Genomic DNA, 13,701 nt, shown 5'->3' with positions numbered 1-13,701 from the left:
TGCCCCATTTTATAATTGGGTTGATTAGCCTTTTACGGTCTAGTTTCTTGAGTTCTTTATATATTTTGGAGATCAGACCTTTGTCAGTTGCGGGGTTGGTGAAGATCTTCTCCCAGTCAGTGGGCTGCCTTTTTGTCTTAGTGACAGTGTCCTTTGCTTTACAGAAGCTTCTCAGTCTCAGGAGGTCCCATTTATTCAATGAGGCCCTTAATGTCTCTGCTGCTGGGGTTATACGTAGGAAGTGGTCTCCTGTGCCCATGTGTTGTAGAGTACTTCCCACTTTCTCTTCTATCAGGTTCAGTGTGTTCAGACTGATATTGAGGTCTTTAATCCATTTGGACTTGAGTTTTGTGCATGGTGATAGATATGGATCAAGGTTTGATATTTTCATGGTATGATCCACTTAATAGATTTTTATTGACTTTGACCAAGTGATCCATTTTTTTTGTCTTTGTCTTCAGGCTCTGACATGCTATTTCTCACATGGTCCATTTTATTGCTGAGACTTTCCATTAAGTTTTTTATTCTGTTTATTAAGTTTTTTACTTCTGACATCATTTCAGTTTGACTTTTCTTCACTAATTCTATTTTCTGCTTTCATGTCTGTGTTGACTTTTTATTTCATTCACCTCTTTATTTTTACTCTCATTGAGTATATTCATATCTTCTTTTAGATTGGTTGAAGATAGTAAAAATCATATTTTGGAATTCTTTGTCTGGAGGGGTTTATAGTCATTGTCATTTTGGTCCATTATTATGGGATTAGTAATTTTTATAAGAGACATGTCTTGAATTTTCTTGTTGTTCTTATTTCTACACTGGGACTTGCTCATTTGAAGTTAGATGGTTGAATGAAAGCGTGGGCCTGGGGCTTCTAGTATCAGGACTGTTACTTGCCAGTACAGGAGATAGAGGAAATGGGACAATGTAGGCAAGGGACCAGAGGCTGGGAATCTTTTACATGTTGGCACCAGAAGCTGAGAGGAAGAGAAAATTTGTGGTCCAATCTTTAGGTCCTGAGGAGTTCTTACTTGTGGCAACCAGGAGTTGAGGCATAAAGACCTTTTCCTTACCTTTCAGCACCAAAAGTTAGGAAGAGAGGGAAAGTTTGGGCCATGTCAAGTGAATATGCAGATTTCTAGGAACTTCACTTATTTCCATGATGGCTGGATCAGTTTACACTCTCATCAACAGCATTGGTGTACATCTGAACTCCATTGGCTATTATCACATACATTAGACCTACCTACATAAGTTCAAGTCAGTTAAAGTCCCAGCAGGGATAAGGGAGAGGGTCATGAAGTCACACCCCTGAGAATCTATTGACAGTTTATGGTTGCTAGGGGAAAGAGGGTCCATTTTCTTCAGGAATATGTTTTCTGAGAGGCTACGGTACTATACTCATGCATGTACAGACAGCAGTAAGTAAGCAGACTCAGTCAGAATTTTTTTAAGAGCACATAAAACTGAGAGGGAATATTGGAGAGAAATGAAAAATTAAAATTTATGCCCTGGCAATGCTGAGGCATGCATGGGCAGCCCATATAAGGCGGTTCTGTTGACCTTGTCCATATTTGGTTTTACGGTCTAAGTTGATGAGGATGACTGATCAGGTCTCTTCTCAAAAGGGCACCAGATCTCATTACAGATGGCCGTGAGCCACCATATGATTGCTAAGAATTGAACTCAGGACTTTTGGAAGAGCAGGCAGTGCTCTTAACCCCTGAGCCATCTCTCCAGCCCCAAATATTAGAAAGAGAACAGGGAGACTAGAGGGAAGAGAATAGGAAATTGATGTAACCAACACACATTATGTGCATATACAAAATTCTCAAAACAATTGAACAAATTTTTAAAGACTGACTATACATTTTCTATATTAGTATATCTAGTGTGAGGCCTGCAGTCTGAATTGTTAATTCATTCTAAATGTTTATACTGCCAATCTATAAACAATACCTTCTATCTTTTCCCTTTTTATCATATGAAGGTACTATCTTCTGTCCCTTCCTTTAGAGGCTTGGGCTGTACAAGGTAAGTAATTTGATGTTGCAGCAGGCATATCTATTGAAAACTACTGGTGGTTGAGTATCTTTAACTAAAATTCCCAGGACCAGAAGTATATCAGATGCCAAACTTTCTTTCAATTGCATGAACTTTATAGGCTGACCACTTCTAAACAAAAACAAAACAAAACATAACAAAAAAAACCCAGCTGACCATTATAGGAAGGCTACCTGTTTGTTCCCAGCTGCCCAGGCTCTAAATAACCACACAGAAACTGTATTAATTAAATTATCTCTTGCCCTATTTAAACTGCTTTGAGACTATAGCAGTGCAGAACAGAGCTAGGCAGGGAAAACTAAACTGAACGCTGGGAGAAACAAGGAGTAGTCAGGGAGAAATCATGTAGCCCTGCTAAAGATTAAGCCACAGCCATGTGGCGATACACAGATGAAAAGAAATGAGTTAAATTAAGATCCAAGAGCTAGCCAATAAGAAGCTAGAGCTAATAGGCCAAGCAGAGATTTAATGAATACAATTTCTGTGTGGTTATTTCAGGGCTGAGCAACTGGGAACAAACAAGTGGCCTCCTCCCAACAGGTGACCAAACAACAACAGCAAAAAACAATATCTGAAATACTGGAAAATTTGGTTTTCTGAGCATCATATCCTATGGTCAAGGTTAGATTTTTGAAGGATTTCCAACTTCCAGATTAGGTTTGCTCAACATGAATATTGCAAAGAACAGAAGTTTTTGAGTATTTTAAAAGAAATGTCTGAGAATATTGTCCTAAGCAAATTATATAAACAGGACATATTAAAAAGTAAGAGTCATGTGTAAAGACTGGAAGGTGTTGGGGAACACGCAAAACTGCTGTGTCTCTGATGTGCCATCACCTAGACATTTGTCTACCTAGGTCCCACCAGCAGGACCAAGAGTCACCTGCTATGAATGTTACCAACAAAAAACATGAATCACACTTGTCAGAGTTCTCTTCATCTGATAACCAAAAGGAAAGAAAACCTACTAAAATGGAGGTGGAAGGTGCCTTGTAATATCATTGGGAAACAAACAGGTTCTTCACATTGTTTTCAAGTGTGAATGTCTTTATTTCAGAGCTCTGGTGAGGGCTACAGGTCAAAAGTCAAAGAAGTCATGGTTTCAATGCCTAAGCATACAATTACAAGGCATTTTGAATAAAACACAAGTAAGAACCAAGAGTCATATAAAGAAAACAAGGGAAGACAACTCAACCCACAGATCAGAAAGATTGCTAGAATTTGAGATGGCTGCAATGATTATAAAGCAATTATAAAGTGATTCCTTAAACAGTAGAGATGAAATAGACAATAACAAGACATTAAACAAATAGAATCAAACTAGATATAATAGCTCATGCCCTTATTCCTAGCTATTAGTAAAGGTAAGACAAGGGAATCATTTGAGTACATGGATTTGAGACTAACCTGTGCAACACATGAAGACCCAGTCTCAAATAAAGGAAACAAGGAAGGAGAAAGGAGGAAGAGATGAAAAAATGGAATTGATAACTCATGATAGAAATGGGAAATAGATTTAAAAGAGTGAAAAATAGAATTAATAATTCATGATAATCCTAGTTGATTACCATTACATTATCTACTCGTGTTTCTCAAGCCTTATGCCCGGAAGTGTAGCCACAATGCATGTACCTGAAATTTCTAGCAAGGACTCATTTTTTTTAATCCTCTCCTACCATTATCACACTTTTTCCTTCTATTCTTTTTTTCCATTCTACCAATTCATGAAACTGGCCATGCTACTCAATACATTTGTCTGAAGCATCCCAACTAGATCAAACACCTCATGAGCCATATCACTTTTGTTTAATGCTTTAGAATTTCCCTTAAACCTAAAACTGAAGCAAGTACTAAACTTTGCTAGCAGACCATCTGCCGATCTGACTGGCACCTTACCTCCTGAAGAACCAGTCACTTACACCACCTCTCCTAACTAAATGCACCTGGGTTTATACATTAGCATGTTTGTCTACCTGTGTCTTGTCAAGGTATGCCTTCTTATTATTTCTGCCAATTTACCCTTGCTCTTATATATACAAATTTGTGATCTTCTATGAAAATTGTCCTTTTGCCTCAGTAACTTCTACCCCTGAAAATTATTTGCCACCAGGCCATTTTCATCTAGGCCCAATAGCATATAAATATCAGCTATATCTAACTGAAGGGTAGAAGAACCGCCCTTCAGAGGTTTGACTGACATTGGAGGTTCATACTATAACCCCATTCTAGGCCAACTTCCAATGTCAGTTGAAGCTATGAAGGATAGTTCTGTACAACAACTCATTTGTGTCTTCTTATAATCTCCACACTTATCTTTTTGCCTTAGCTCCTAGGACTAGATAATAATAGCTTGCTCTATTCATGTATAAATACTATCCAAAAAAATTGAAAAGTGATGTCCCCATGTGAGATTTGCAAACAACAGGGTACAAGTTTAGACTTTCTGGTAAAACCAAGACTCTGTCCACATAGCACTTACCTCAGGAATATATCTTTATATTGAATTTTCTACTTTTCCTTTTTCACTCCCCAATCCCTCATTTTTGTCTTATGAAATCGTCCTCTTAATAAACTACCTACACTCAAGGCTTTGTTAGAGTTTGGGTTTCCAAAAGGCAAAGCTGAAAGAATAGTGTAATACATTTCACCATCTCCTTCCTGAAATTACTCTATTTGTAGAAAATGTCAAACTATAAATATAAAGGTTTAAATCTCCTCATTCAAAAACCCAGAGTGCTCCCAAATCAAAAACATTCTGAGTACCTATAAGATGTACCTAAGTGAAAAATTCCATACCTGACCTCACAAGAAGGGTTACCCAGCCACACAGAGATTGCTATATAAAATTATCTTCAAGCTATGCCTATGAGGTGTGTAGAAAACACAAATGAATTGTGTATTTTGATGTGGATGCCATACTCAGCATATCTCATTTTATATATACAAGCATTTCAAAAACTCCCGAAGTACAAACTCCAAAACACATCTAGTTGTAAGTAATACTGACAAGGAATACTAAATGTGCAACAACTAAGAGGAAGAAAAAATAGATATAGAGATACATAAAGTAGAGTGAACTAGAGAAGTGGTTATATTAGACATAAGGAGTTATACATACAGCAAAAAACGCCGAAGCCTTGACAACCAGCCTCCTTTGAATTAGAGTGTCAATCTCCATGTTCGCTACATATTGAAACTGAAAATTCTTCGAAGGAGAGATGATGTATAATAACTTTTATATTAAAATGCAACTGCTTACAGAAATGTGTAATATAAAGATTCTGACATACACAAGTACTTAGTTGAAAATCCATTAGTTCAGTGGTAAAAAATAACTATTGACATGTGACTGGGGAACTAGAGAGACTCAGGAAAAGATTTTATACATGTAGATAAAGAATGCATTATCAAGTAGATAAAATGAGTATTAGAAGCAGTTGACAGATTAATTGATCTTTAGTGCTTTCTTCCAGGAGCTATAAAAACCTTAAATAGTTTGAAGTACTTTGTTATAGCAACAAAATGAACTGAAACTTAAAGCAGGAAAAAATGAGACTATACTAATTTCTTTTTCATATTTGTAACCAAATTACCTGAGAAGACTACTTGAAGTGGTAGATTTCTTTCTGTCTCCTGCTTTTAGAAGGTTCATCCCATAGTTTGCTTGGCTCCATGCACTTGGGCAGAACAACATGGTGGCAGGGTATGTAATCGAGGGAGCTTCTTCCCATCATAGCAGATACGAAGCAGGGAGAATGTAACAAAGGACAACATTGAAAATATGCTGGAGCAGCTACTTCCTCCAACATTCGCCTCAATTCCCCAAATTCCCCCCAACCTCCCAAAATAGTGTTACTAGCTAGGGGGCAAATATCCAGAACATGAATGATTCTGTAGGAGACATCTCATAGTCAAGACAGAGAAAAATTGTTCAGTAACAAATTGTGCAGCACTGAGGGGTGGGGCCCAGAAGCAGACAGGGAGTTCCAGGACAGTCAGAGCTGCATGGAGAGACCCTTATCAAAAGAGAGAGAAATGGGAAACTTTTAAAAGTAAAATGACTATTCTTGATCACATAACAGCTTCTAGTGCACTTCCCAGGGCCATAAATTGTACAACTTGCTAAGGTTAACATGTAAAAAGAAAAAGAGTTCTGATGACAAGAAAAACGTGGCTGCTTTATCTCTTGACTGGCACCATGGAGAGCCCTAGCTTCAGCATGCAGAGCTTGAATAAATGGGCGCTGAGTAAGCTACGGTAAACTGTTCTACCTTCCCCCCACTCTATCTGATTTAGGTAGGGACTGCCCATCACAAAAGCTGCTGTATTCAATAAAATTAAGGAAACTTAGTTTTTTAGCAGCTTCTGGATTCACTAATATATACCTTCCTGACTGAAAAAAGAAATCTGAGTGTTGAGGACAGAGAGAGCCTGAGAGAAGAATGCTGAAACAAAGAGCCAAAAAGATGACAGGGAAATGAGGATCTGGTGGTATTTCCAACCTCTAGTTCCAATCAGCCCTAAATCCAATCATCTCTGGCCCGCTCGCAGACTGCTTACTTAAGTCAATAAATTCCATTCTTGCTTTATCTAATTCTGGGTCGCAAGTGAAAGAAACCCAACATGTGAAAGCTGATTATACATCTCACTTTAATAATCACAAAATAATCAGCCATGGCTCTCCTTGAACCTCTAGCTTTCAGACTGGTCTTAATCAGACTAATTGGGCTTAATTTAAAGGTCAACCTTCCTTTTTAAGGAGAAAAAAGATTCACTTTAAAAAAAAATGACAAAGGGAATGTAGTAAGTGCCGTTTCACCAATGTGATATTTCAATGATATTGTTATATCATTTATCAGGGAACTAAGACTCAGAGAAGCTAGGAAAGACTCTGCAGAGGATAGACAGCTAGCAATGGTAGACTACTATGGGTCTCAAAACCCTGGGCCTAGACAAGGAGAAATGTAAGTGGGTGTGGCTCACAGCCATCATGCTAGTGCTCTGGAACTGGAAGCAGCAGGACTGATGTAAAATCGAGGCCAACTTGTGCTACAGACTGAGACTCTTTCTCACAGAAGAAAAATGCAAGACTCTCAGCTTCTCCTCAGCGATATTTCCTTTCAAACTCTGACCATTTAGACTCTGAAGCCCTGTTTGCCACCCCATAGTTCAGATTGCATTCAGGTATTCTCCAAACACATCTTGTGCTCACAAAAAGATGAAACTGCAGCCAAGGAGGTGCACCTCTAGATTTCACTGCAAGGAAGGACTCGTTTATTCTGCTGGAAGAAGTGCACTGAGTGGACACTTTGCAGCCGTGGAGCTAAGCCTATCCTCACCTGATGACTGTGCAGAGCAGGCTCTGTGAATTTGACCATTGTTCTCTAATAAGCCATCTAAGGTCTCAGGCTAAGACTTTGTCATATAGGCAGGGCAGTTTGAAGTCTTTTTTGCCTAGCCTTGCTTTTTAGCTTGCCCTGGGCGCTGAATCAGCATGAAGATTCGAAAGGTTTTGTCTGTCCAATCCTGGTCTTTCTCTTTTGTCCCATTCACAAGCTTTTCCTCATGAACAAATGATTTGCACTTTTTTTTTATTTTATCTCAGCTTGCCGCAATCCCCAGCTGGCACACAAACAGTGAGCAAGCGGGAAGACAGATAGGATACAAGAGAAATTCTTTCTATAGAAAGACATACTTTCCTACAGGTAAGGCAGCTGTGGTAGAGCTCTGTAATTCTAGCTCAGTAAAGCAGATTGTGCTGAATATGCCAAATGGCTTCTCTTAGCTGCAGGCAGCACCTACCTGAAACCTGTCAAGCACTAGGATTTATGGGACCATTTCTCTCTTGTGATGTAGTCCCTCTTTCCGAGGATGATTGCTTCACAGCCCTGCCACAGTTATTTACCATCAGGGCCATTATAGCCCACTGAGTCATCCAGGAGAAGAATCCAAGTTGATAATTAACATCCTGAGGAAGGTAATTGTGAAACACTTAAGCATGGGGCTAGAGCTTCTGGCTCGAAGTCAGTAAGGACAACCTGTAGGGCATATCACATTTAATGAGTCAGTAGCTACCTGAGATGATTAGAAAAACCCAAAGCATATCATTTTTTATCACCGTGTGTAGGCTGAAGATTATGTCCTTTTGACCTATTTGTTCTTTCATTCCCAGGTAAATAATAACCATTCCGAAGCAGAGAAAATAAATGGTTCTTCTACTTATTAAGGAAAGTTATATGCTCACAGTATGCTCTTCTAAACAGGAAGCTTGTAGGCAAGAGGGTCTTTCTTTCTGTTCTTTTGGGTATGGATGATGGTATATATGTTCAGTGTGTGTGCACATTTGTAGGTGCATGCAAATATGGAAGCCAGGGGAGGATGTCGATTGTCCTCTTTTGCTCTCTGCCTTACTAATTTAAGTCTGAGTCTCTCACTGAACCTGGACCTCATCATCTTTCAGTTAGTCTGGCAGCTAACAAGCTCCACTGATTTTCCTGTGTCACATATGGCTTTTTATGTGGGTGCTTGAAATTTGAACTCGGGTCCTCATGTTTGCAAGCACTCTTAACTTCTGAGCCACGTGTCCAAGCCAAAGCAGGAGTTTTTCATTTGTCCCTTATGAGTTACCCTTGCATTTTAATTATGAAAGTGATTCTTCTTACTTTCGAGTTAGTGAAAAGTGATAGGCAAGAATGCATCACAGTCTAGACAGACTGTGTATTGCTAATAAAATGGATAGAGGGTGGTTTGACCTTGTAATGAAAAGTTGGAGATGTGCCCTTTAAGTGAAGAATGAAACACATTCGTGGACAAGAAAAAGGAGCAGCAGCAGAATCTGATAGTAGGACTTGAGGTTGCAATGCAATAAGTCCAGCCAATAGGGTGAACAGTGCTAAGGGAAAGGTCATCTCTTACCAGAGCCCCACACTAGGCAGAAACACCCGTGCCCTTGTGTATTGCCACTCACTTACAGTTACTGTCTTAGAGCTGCCCCCAAAACACGTGACCTTAGCTAGACTTGAGTGGTGGACCATAAGTGTGCCACAGCAGGAGGCTGTCACTTAGCAGCCTTCCTGAACTTGCAATGAATTGGACAATTGTTTGCTGTTGTGTTTTTTTGTGTTTTGAATTGGCTGTCAATTCTTTATTGGCAGGACATCCATGAACAATATGGTACCATGATGACCTAGTCTTTCAGCTAAGTTTTTTTTTTCTTTTTAGTCACTTTACATGTTCTTCATTTATTCTCTAGTTTTATACTGCTTAGTTCTCAAATTAATAATCCAAGCTGAACTACAAAAAGCCAATTCAAGCACCAGAGATAAATTCTGGTCCCACTGCCAGGGGCCCCACAAAAGACCAGTTAGTTGCTCAGCCTTGATGCAGGATGGCGGGGGAGCTTGGGGCATGCCTCAACTTGATAAGCCAGGCTTTGTTGACTCCCCTTGAAAGGCCTTATCCTTTCTGAGGAAAGAATCAGAGTGGGGATTGGGGGGAGGGAAGAAGAGGAAGGTAAGGGAGGGGAAACTATGGTTGGTATTTAAAATGAATTAAAAAATTTAAAAAGAAAACATTAACTGCAAGGCCAAGATTAGCCTTGATAGTAAAGTAAATAAAGACTATGCACAGGAGAGAAATAAAAAAAGAATCCAAGCTGAAAGCCCATGGTGGCACACATCTTTAATCGCAGCCCTCAGTGAGTTAGAGGCCAACCTGATCTATATAGCAAGTTCCAGGTTATTCAGGGTTACCTAGTGAGATTAAAAGAATTCCAAGTTGAAAGAGAAGCAACACGGTATACTTCCAGTAGCTGAGGTACTGATAGCAATACTCAGTTACATGTCAAGAGCGCAAAACTAAAATGGTTCCATCATTCAACCCAACCACAAGGGCAGACAGCTCCATCCTATCAAGTATTTAGAAAGTGCAATAGATAGACAATCTCTATCAAAATCCCAATACAACTCTTCAGAGAGCAGAAAAAGGACAATTTTCAGCTTTGTATGGAAACACAAAAATACTCTAGTCCTGAACAACAAAACAACTGCTGGAGGTCTCACCATCTCTGATTTCAAGTTGTACTACAGAGCCATAATAATACACACGGCACAATACACATAATGCAAATACATATTTGCATAAAAGCAAGCACGTTAATCAAATCAATAGAATGTCAGACCCAGACATAAATCCACAAACCTATGGATTTGTTATTTTTTGATAAAAAGGGTCAGAAATATACACCGTACTTGCATTATGGCTTCCAGTTTCCTGTTTTTATGGGATTCCTGGGTGTGCAAACTAAAGGGTGTCTCATTTTGTGCTTTCTCTAGGATTTTTTTCCTTCTGTTGGTTTATCTGACATGACTTTAAGGTGACAGTTTAATCTTATTCTTTATTTTGTTATATTTTTTTTAAAAAAATGAATGAATGAAACCTAGACACTACAATGAAGGTTAACAACTGGACTGTCACTCGTACCTGCTGGGATAGGGAAAATTAGTTTTCTCAAAGATAGTGACACTGGATCAACCACTCCAAGACAGGCCCCGTGGTCAGGAGGGTTGATCATCATATAACGGACTCTACAGTTTTCTCTGTGCTTTTATTTGGTATAATTTTGTGTTTTGTTTGGTTTTGCTTTGCTTTTCATTTTGGGTGTTGTTTTTATTTTATTTGCTTGGTACTGGGGAATTTTGTCATTGTGTTAATTTTTGTTTGTTTTTTTTTTTTTTGAGAAAGAACATATAGTTGGGTGGGTATGGAGGGGGAGAGGATCTAGAAGGACTTCGGGAAGGGGAAGAACATGAACCAAATATATTTAAATTTAAAAATTGCAGACTGGGTGGTGCAGGCAGGCAGATCTCTGGGACCTTGAGATCAGCCTGGTCTACAAGAGCTGGTTCCAGGACAGACTCCAAAACTACAAAGAAACCCTATCTTGAAAAACCAAAAAAAAAAATTGCTTTAAATAACAAAAATAATAAGAGAGAAAGGGGTAGGGAGAAGAAAAGGCAAATGATATAAAATCACTCTGTCCCATTTTGCAGCATGCCCATGTCCATAGAATATAAAGCAATGTGCTCTCAGAATAAATCTCTTAAGGTTAATCAAATATGCTAATTTCTAAATATTCTTAAACATTCATATTTTTTTAATTACCTAGACTTCCAAACATTAAAACTACCACAATTTCTTCCTTTTGTTTGTTATTTTTGAGACAGGACACCACTATATAGCCTTGGCTGGTCTAGAAATTGCTATATAGACCAGGCCAGTCTAAAACTCAAGTGATCTACCTGATATTGCCTCCAAAGTACTGGGATTAAAAGCATACACTACCACACCAGACTACAATTTCTTTCTTAAAGTAAGTGTATTTCAACTTAGCTCCATTAATAAATGTTCACTAAAAACTTGTAATACCCAAATAGAATACCAAAATATATAAGGTATTCATGATAGTCCATTCCCTAAAAGACTTATAATTTGATATTTACTGATATTTATGTCTGGACTGGTGTGTTAAATTCATTCAAATAATTTATTGGTAAATTATCCAAATAATTTATCAATGTAATCATGCATTCTCCATCATGGTAGACTTGTGCCATTTAAACCAGGAGCCCACACCAACCTTTTCCCTCCTGCTTTTTGTCAGACAGTTGATGAAAGCAACAAGAAAAGTTAACAAACACACACTTGAATATTAGAATCTATAGGATAGGGAATGAGAATGAAATGCTCATGTTCACAGCACCTTTCTCTCTTTGTAACTTTCCTTTCTGAGAAAAAAAAAAAAAACCTGAACTTGGTACTCACCAGTTGACTGGGCTAGACTGATCCTCCTGTGCTGTGCTGTGTCAGCCTTCAAACACTGGGGTTACAGGTTCCCCCACTTTTTCCTCTCTTTTTAAATCTATTTATGTTGTGATGTCTGCCTGTAAGCCACTTTGGCATGACTGCACAAATCACACTCATGCAGAGATAAGAGGGCAGCTTATAGAGGTTGGTTCTTGCCTTCTACTATGTGCGTGTGGGGTTAAAAGTCAGGTTGTCAGGCATAATGGCAAGTGCCTCAACCGTTTACATGGCCCTTGGCATGCAATCTCAGGTCTTCATGATTGTGCCAGCACTTTATCCACAGAACCATCTCCCCAAACTAGGAAAGTTTTCTTAGATGTGGCACATGAGGCTACTCAGGTTTACACAGTGAGATTTAAAAAGAGCCTTTCATTAAAATGTGGCTGTTTTCACAGCTATAATCATCAATCATTTGAATAGATTGCAGGGATAGCCATAACATTAAAGGATGGGTACAATTTAAATGCAACCAACTCAGGAAACACAAACCTGTACATTTGATGACTATAGTCTAAGAGAAACAGGTGAAAGTTGTTCAAACTGCAATGATCTTTACATTACCTCTTTAAAGAGGAAGTAATTTCTTAGTTCCTGGTTGTCTTAGGGTTTCTTTTGCTGTGATGAAACACCATAACCAAAAAGTAAGTTGTGAAGGAAAGGGTTTAATTGACTTGCCTTTCCATATTGGTGGTCATCATTGAAGGAAGTCAGGGCAGGAACTCAAAGAGGGCAGGGACCTGGAGGCAGGAGCTGCTGCAGAGACTATAGAGTGGTGCTGCTTCCTGGCTTGTTTCCTGGCTTACTCAGGCTGCTTTCTTTTAGTACAGCACACTGCGCCCCCTTCTGTGCTCTATGCGCCACAATACAGTTCGTGAGCTTCGGGCAAGGGGCTGGAGGTTGAGAAAACACAGAGAGACAAACAGACACACGGATGTCTAATCACTGGTAAGAAGTCCCTTATTTAATAGCATCATGGAGGCTTAAATACCCAGCAGTAAAGTGAGCCAACAGGTGAAAACCCCATCCTCTGATCCCCTCAAGGCACAGCTTTTAGTAACTCCAATCAGAAGGCTCTAGCACTGAAGAGCAGCTGAAGGCCAGGACTCCAAATGGTCCCAACATTTTTGAACCCAGGACCACCAACAAAGTGATGTTCTGGTTCCTCCCCTAAAGATCACTAATTAAAAAAAATTAAAAATAAAATAAAAAAAGATCACTAATTAAGAAATGCCTTACAGTCAGATCTAGTGAAGGTATCTTATCCATTGAGGTTCCCTCCTTTCAGCTGACTCCAGCCTGTGTTAAGTTGACAGCCCACACATTGGTAATTAAATAGATTTTAAAGCCATTTTGAAATTTAATTTTTATTGTGGTAAAATTGCAGAGCACAAAAATAGATCCGTAAAAGTGTGAATTCGGTGACATTTAGCACAATCACTTGTGTAACCATCACTGCAGTTCCAAAGCATTTGACTGCCCCCCAAAGACACGTGGACCCATTAAGCTGCTTCTGGTTCTATGAGGAGGTGGGAAATTTTGTTTGAAACCTTTTCTCAAGGGAAGAAACCAAGGCTACAAACTGCTTCCTGAGATTCAATTATTAAACACAAGTTTGGTGGTTAGATGTCTGTCTAATCCTTGGTGACAGAATGTAGAACCACACCTTGGTGATAAGACCTTCCTCACAGTGAAAAGAAACTGAAGGAAAATGGTAAGCCAAGCCGGGTGCACATACCTGTCATCTAAATACCAGGAAGGTGGAAGCAAGAAGAT

This window comes from Alexandromys fortis, unplaced genomic scaffold (genome assembly GCF_014885135.2).
Source record: "Alexandromys fortis isolate MF-2015 unplaced genomic scaffold, M_Fortis_MF-2015_v1.1 scaffold_83, whole genome shotgun sequence".
Lineage (NCBI taxonomy): Eukaryota > Metazoa > Chordata > Mammalia > Rodentia > Cricetidae > Alexandromys > Alexandromys fortis.
This window is presented reverse-complemented; position numbering follows the sequence as displayed.